The sequence below is a fragment of the Mustela putorius genome, unplaced genomic scaffold, assembly GCF_011764305.1.
Source record: "Mustela putorius furo isolate JIRA1106 unplaced genomic scaffold, ASM1176430v1.1 tig00000867_pilon_pilon_pilon, whole genome shotgun sequence".
NCBI classification, from domain to species: Eukaryota; Metazoa; Chordata; class Mammalia; order Carnivora; family Mustelidae; genus Mustela; species Mustela putorius.
The window spans coordinates 2,404,870-2,412,285 of record NW_025421501.1 but is presented as its reverse complement, the minus strand read 5'-3'; the positions used below and the strand labels follow the sequence as shown (position 1 = coordinate 2,412,285).

The 7,416-nt window shown below is 44.6% G+C and overlaps 1 non-coding gene across 1 annotated transcript; it reads right to left on the bottom strand.

Annotated features, from left to right (window-relative positions):
• Nucleotides 1-706: 706 nt before the first annotated feature.
• On the bottom strand, nucleotides 707-778 carry TRNAW-CCA. The gene has a single exon. It is a non-coding gene; the product is annotated as a tRNA-Trp (tRNA).
• Nucleotides 779-7,416: the final 6,638 nt, after the last annotated feature.

Here is a 7,416-nt window from a genome sequence, read left to right as displayed (position 1 = left end):
GGCAGATGTTTAATCCACTGAGCCACCCAGGCACCCTACAATGCCCTCTATTTAAAGAGCAGGACTGAAGTTGTAGAAAATGGAATCCCAGTTGATGGGCAAAGATATCCCTAAATGCAGGGAAAATAGGAAAACACAAGAAACAATTGGAGAGATTATAGATGCAGAATACAGAGAAGCCCAATTATCCATCCACTTGGTGGTAATTACCACCATATGGAAGGGTAAAAAAAAAGAACGGAAAAGCAAGACTCAAAAAATACACCAGAAAACTTTTCTAAAATGGGCGAATGAAAAACATTCTTTTAAAAACTATAGGTTTCAAAACAATTTACGTTTTATTTTCTGTACCTGTTTTCTATTGTGTGGTTGGTCTTTTAAAAGAAAATTGCTCAAAAAAAAAAAATTGCTCTTCTGGTGCTGAGTTTTGTGATGGGCGAGGGGCGGGGGGTGGTTGCGGAGGGCGAGAGGTAGGGGGGAGGTGGGCAGGGTCTCTTGTCGGGGGAGTCCAGTCCCCCCAGGTGCTGCCCACATCAGCGCCGCGGACTGGGAAAAGGTCACCGCCGGGCCCCCCGATGCTCAGATCTCTGGTTTCTTTACTGCAAGAGAGTTAGCAGCAGAAACTCCCTTGGCGTCTCTGCAGGGACGAAATTACAAAACACCTAACCCTTCCATTTCCTTGCGTGGGAGAGAAAACAGGTGGCCGTGACCCCGACGTGACTTGAACACGCAACCTTCTGATCTGGAGTCAGACGCGCTACCATTGCGCCACAAGGTCACCGGGCAAAAGTGACTTTTGATCTTTTAAGACTCTTCCAGCCTACACCTCCCCTCCCCCCTCCGTCGCGTCCCTACGTAGCTCCTGCGCTTTGCGAGGGAGCCGCAGGGCGGACGGAGCCGAGGCGCGGGTGCAGGGCTGCACCCCATGAAGGCGGGGCCCCCTGCCGCCACCTGCCCGTCCGGCCGCTCGGCCCCCGCGGGGGACAGTCGGGCTCCAGGCCGGGCGCGACGGCCCCCGGGGCCCCCGGAGCCAACGGGGCTGCTGTCTCCGGGTGCAACCAGCACTGGGGACCCGGCGGGGACCTGGCCCCCTGGACTCCGGCGGCCGGGAGGAAGCGGTCAGCACCGGGAAGTGAGGGTTGGGAGGACGCTCGACCCCACCGAGGGTTAAAGGGGGAAACAAAAACCCAACCCAAGTGACTTTGGAACTTAGCCTAAAAATGGAATGATCATAAGCCCCCCCCCCCGCCCTGCTCCCACCCCCAGGTATAAAACTAAAAACTCATTTTTGAAAATGTGGATGTTACAGAAGAGTGTAATACAACTGGAAATCAGTGATTTCTTGGATTGCATTTTTATGTATTTCCGCATTTGCTTCTACCCAGGTAGTCACAAGTGTCCTGCTAGAGCTTGGGGACTGTGAGGAACAGCACGGGTTCAGAAAACCGCACGAAACAAAGGTATTGCTTGATGAGTCATCACCGAGGGAACACCCTGGTCCCCGCCCCCCGGGTGGAGAAACAGGACTTGAACACGGGACTTTGAGATCATGCCCTGAGCTGAGATCAAGAGTGGCTCGCTCAGCGCTCAGCGGACCGAGCGTCCCAGACGCCCCCAACTGCTTTCCTTCATAGTTTTATCACTCAAGCGTGTGTCCCTAAACCCTATAGTTCCCTTTTGTAAAACTCACTTTTCACGTGCTGGTGGTTCCCTCTCCCTCCCTTTCTCCTTCACAGAGTCGCTCCCCATCCCAACGAAATGATGCTGTGACCTTTCCAGTCCCGCACGCTGGGGGGTTCCTGCTGTCAGCGCGTCTTAGGGCCAGTGATGCTCACTTAGACCACTTAGTTAACACGGTTTCTGCTCTTTCTCCACTGTAATGCTGTTTCCTGCTTTGCAAACGTTTTTATTTTATTTTTAACAAATATTTGGGGGTAAATGCTTTGAAGCTATGCAAATACCCTGTTTCCTCCTCAGACTTGCCCCTACTAATCTTAGCATCCTTTTTTTAAAAAAATATTTTATTTATTTGACAGACAGAGATCACAAGTAAGCAGAGAGGCAGGCAGAGAGAGAGGAGGAAGCAGGCTCCTTGCTGAGCAGAGAGCCCCATGCAGGGCTCGATCCTAGGACCCTGAGATCATGACCTGGGCCAAAGGCAGAGGCTTAACCCACTGAACCACCCAGGCACCCTTAGCATCCATTTTGCCTGCAACAATGATTACACCAGGGTTGGTGTTTGCCTCTTGGTGATTTTTTTTATTCCTTTTTCCTTCTACATTTGTCATCAGAGTCCTTCTGTAAGAACGAGCTGCCTCTTCCTTCCCATTTATTTGTATATTACATATTCAGTTATTTGCATCAATGCAGACTCAGGTATTTTTAAATTGTATGGATTTAATCCATAGAATATAATTTCTTTCTTTTTTTTTTTAAAAGATTATTTATTTTAGAGAGAGAGTGCAAGCATGGGGAGGGGTAGAGAGAGAGGAAGAGAGAGAGTCTCAAGCAGGTGCCATGCTGAGCTCAGATCCTATTGCCTGACTGAATCCCACCACCCCTGAGATCATGACCTGAGCTGAAATCAAGAGATTAACCGACTGAGCCACCCAGGCACCCCTCTCCTGGGTATTTTTTAATTCCGTGCATTTAATCCATAGAATATCTTTTCTTATATTGTTTCCAAAATTGTTCCAGCTTTGGCCATTATGAGCTCTTTCAGGTTGGCACGTTGAATTTTTCAACATGCAACCATCCTCTTTTGAGCACTTCCTTAGTTTCTGGCACAAGATGCCTTGTGTTGTTCCCATGTGGGTCCTGGAATCAAACATTTCTCCAAGGAGCCCTAGTTCCTGTTGTTGGAGTGGTGTTTGAAACCAAGATCTGGGTGTTAGGTGTGTGTACTGCAATGCGGTGTCATTTCCCTTTTCCTTATCTGTGACTTCTCTCCGACACCAAAACACCCAGTTCTCAATAGTTTTAATATATGCACTTGCTATAAATATGTATGTACATGTTTGCATGTGTGTATATACATGTGTGTTTCAGAATGACTAATCTATATATCTGTAAGAAAAGATTTATTAAGATGATTACAAGATATGTATTCATTTCTTTTTGCCTTGGCTTTATAGCCAGAATATTGTTTTGCAAAAATAATTTAGGTTAGACGTCTCCTTCGAGCCCTTCTTTCTTGTTTATGTTATTTATTTATAATACAGTTAGGCTGTGACTTTTTTTTAAAGATTTTATTTATTTTATTTGACAGACAGAGATTACAAGTAGACAGAGAGGCAGGCAGAGAGAGAGAGAGAGAGAGGAGGAAGCAGGCTCCCTGCTGAGCAGAGAGCCCGATGCAGGACTCGATCCCAGGACCCTGAGATCATGACCTGAGCCAAAGACAGCAGCCTAACCCACTGAGCCACCCAGGTGCCCCTAGGCTGTGACTCTTGTACTCCATTTCTGGTTCACACATGCACACACACCTCCATTGTTTTTCATTATTTAAAAAATTTTTTTGCATATTAAAATATTGCCATACTTCTAAGTGTCAGAGCTATATAAGAGGCTATATTGGGGCGCTTCATGGCTCAGATGGTTAAGCATTTGCCTTTGGCTCAGGTCATGATCACAGGGTTCCTGGATCGAGCCCCGAGTCAGGTTCCCTGCTCACCAAGGAGTCTGCTTCTTCCTTTCTCTCTGCCCTCCCCCTGGCTCATGCTCTCTCTCTCTGTCAAATAAATAAATAAATAAATAAACAAAAATATTTTATTTGCTTATTTGTCAGAGAGAGAGCAAGCACAAGCAGGGGAGTGTCAGAGGCAGAGGGAGCAGCAGGCTCCCCACTGACCAGGAAGCCCGATATGGGACTCAGTCCCAGGACCCTGGGATCATGACCTGAGCTGAAGGCAGAGGCTTTAACCTACTGAGCCACCCAGGCACTCCAGATGCCTATTTTCTTATATCTCCTTATATAAAGGATGGCACGCTATAATTATTTTGCAGTTTGTGTTGCTTTTTTTTAACTCACTAGTTTTTTTTTCTTTTTTAAAACTCACTAGTTTATCCTGGAAATCACTCCGTATCAGTCTTTCGAGAGCTTCCTTAATTCTTTTCCCACACCTATATAGTACTTTGTGCTGGGGATGTAAGCCTACATCCCTGCAGTTTTTACGTAATATTTTCAAGGTCCATATATGTCACAGTCTGTATCAATTCTTCATTCCCTTTTGTTGCCAAATACTATTCCACTGTATAGATAAACCATGTTTTGTTTTTTTAATTGATTTGGTACAATTAACCTCTACCCAAAAGTCAGAGTTTTTTTCAAATCAAGTGGAAACCAGATTCTCCCCCTTGACAGGGTTTGTTGTGGTTTTTTTTTTTTTTTTAATTGTTTTTTTTTTTATTTTTTATTTATTTATTTATTTATTTTTTTTTTAAAAGATTTTATTTATTTATTTGTAAGAGAGAGAGAGTGAGAGCGAGCACAGGCAGACAGAGTGGAAGGCAGAGTCAGAGGGAGAAGCAGGCTCCCTGCGGAGCAAGGAGCCCGATGTGGGACTCGATCCCAGGACGCTGGGATCATGACCTGAGCCGAAGGCAGCTGCTTAACCAACTGAGCCACCCAGGCGTCCCTTTTTTTTTAATTGTTAAAGGTTGTAGTAGTTGATTTGTTTAGTGACTCTTCCAAATTATTTTTGGCAAAGGCTGTATTCCTTGTTGTGTGTGCTCACTGAAGTGTCTGCCCTCTGGCTTGTACTTAACAACTGTTTTGACAGAGATTTCCTTGAATTCCAGGTGCTTTATTTAAAAACAGCAATAGCAAGGGTGTTTGGGTGGCTCAGTCAGTTGAGTCTCTGCCTTTGGCTCAGTTCATGATCCCAGGATCTTGGGATCGAGCCCCGTGTGAGGTTCTTTGCTTCTCCCTCTCTTTCTGCCTACTTGTGCTTCTCATCAGCTCACTGTCAAAAAATAAAATGTTAAAAATCTAAAAAAAAAGACATTATTCATTTCTCTTCTACCTTCCTTAGTTCCTAGTTGATAATATAAAGTGTCTTTCTACTTTTTTTTAAAAAAGATTTTATTTGTTTATTTGACAGAGAGAGATCACAAGTTGGCAGAGAGGCAGAGAGGGAAGCAGGTACCCTGCTGAGCAGGGAGCCTGATGCGGGACCCGATCCCAGGACCTGAAGACCATGACCCGAGCCAAAGGCAGAGGCTTAACCCAGGCGCCCATGTCTTTCTACATTTTATTTGCAGCAGACCGTGATGAATCAACTATATTGATCTTTATATTTAACCATTTGGGGGAGTGGCATTCAACCATTTGTTGAATTTGTGGGTTATCTTTGAACAAAGTTGATTTTTTTGCTTTTTCCATTCTTATTCTTCTCTGTTATTCAGTTTGGGCATTTTCTACTTACTTGTGTGTATGCTTTTTAAGACTTACTTCGTTATTGTAGAGAGCACAAGTGTATGCACATGTGTGTCTGAGCAGGGGAGGGACAGAGGGAGAGAAGTCATAGACTCCCTGCTGAGCACAGAGTCCAACGGGATCCTGAGATCATGACCTGAGCCAAAATCAAGAGTCAGATGCTTAGCTGTGCCTCACCTCCTTACCTGTTTTCACATTTAGTATGTACTGTTTTCTGCTATGCTAACTCTGGGGCTCATCTTATCCAATAAATTTCAAATATTGTACTTGATTCCACTTGACTTTTGGTGGACTTTGTTTTGAGATACTCTGTCCCACATTTTAAATAAATAGTCCTCGTTTTCTTCTATTTTTATTTTATTTATTTATTTATTTTAAAAGATTTTATTTATTTATTTGTCAGAGAGAGAGGAGCGAGAGTGAGCACAGGCAGACAGAGTGGCAGGCAGAGGCAGAGGGAGAAGCAGGCTCCCTGCCAAGCAAGGAGCCCGATGTGGGACTCAATCTCAGGACGCTGGGATCATGACCCGAGCTGAAGGCAGTTGCTTAACCAACTGAGCCACCCAGGCATCCCTATTTTATTTTTTTAAAAGATTTCATTTATTTATTTGACAGACAGAGATTACAAGCAGGCAGAGAGGCAGGCAGAGAGAGAGGAGGAAGCAGGCTCCCCTCTGAGCAGAGAGCCCAATGTGGGGCTCCATCCCAGGACTCTGGGATCATGACCTGAGCCAAAGGCAGAGACTTTAACCCACTGAGTCACCCAGGTGCCCCTCTTCTATTTTTAAAAAACATAAGAATCGTAACAATTTTGAGACTCTTGAGTGCGAACTCCACTATGTGGATCATTTCTGGATTTAATGTTACTCTCTTTCTTTATTATCACTCACCTATTTTTTCTCTTTTGTGCACTTTGCTTAATTATTTCTCTGGGTGATGTGGGTGATAAAGACAAATTGTAGAGGTTTTAAGTGTTATCTTCCTCTAATGACTTTCATTCTGGCAGACAATTCAGTTACCAGCGGAACCTCAAATCTGGCCAAATTTCGGTTTTCATTTTTATTAAGCTGTGTCTGTTTTAGCTGTGTCTTTATTGCCTGGGCATGGCCCTTATTTGAATAGTGTGATCCTTACTCATCGGTTGTGGACTTTCTGGGGTCTCAATGCCCAGGGTGTTCAGCAAAGTCTGTTCATTTTGGTTGGGCCCAAATTGCATCACGTGGCCTCATGTGTGTCCTCCAGAATCACCCCCCATTTCTCAGGCTTCCCAGCAATTACTCTCCACCAGGCCTCTGGGAGCCCAGTCTCTTACAGATGCAGTGCAAAGGATGCTGTGGCCTCGAGGGCGATTTCCATGCATATTTCTAACGTGGCCTTTCTCGAGTCCTTCCTTGTCTGACACTGGGCCTCTTAAATCCAAATCACAATTCCTAAACTTTGGTCTTTGCTTTTCCTCTCCAGGGAGATGCTGATCTCTTTGGGGCTTCAACTTTCTCCACGGGTTCACGAAATGTTACCAGGGTGAAAGCCGGGAAGGATGTGGGTTCAATTCCTATGCTTTTCTTTTTCCAAGGCTCAGAGCCCAAAGTGGTTGTGGGGGGGGGTGGATGGGGGAGGAACTAGAAAGAGGGTAAAAGGATACAAACTTTCAGTTCTAAGATGGATAAGATTGAGGAACTAATATATAACATGGTGACTATAATTGATAACACTGTACTGTATAATGGAAATTTGCTAAGAGGCTAGATCTTAAACGTTCTCACCAAAAAAAAAAAAAAAAAAAGGAAAGAGAAAAAAGTTAAATATGTGAAGTGATGGATGTATTCATTAACTTGAGGATCTTTTCACGATGTGCACTGTACACTTTAAATATCTTACAATTTTAAGGGTGCCTGGGTGGCTCAGTTGCTCAAGCCTCCAACTCTTGATTTCAGCTCAGGTCATGATCTAAGGATCGTGAAACCGAGCACTGCATTGGG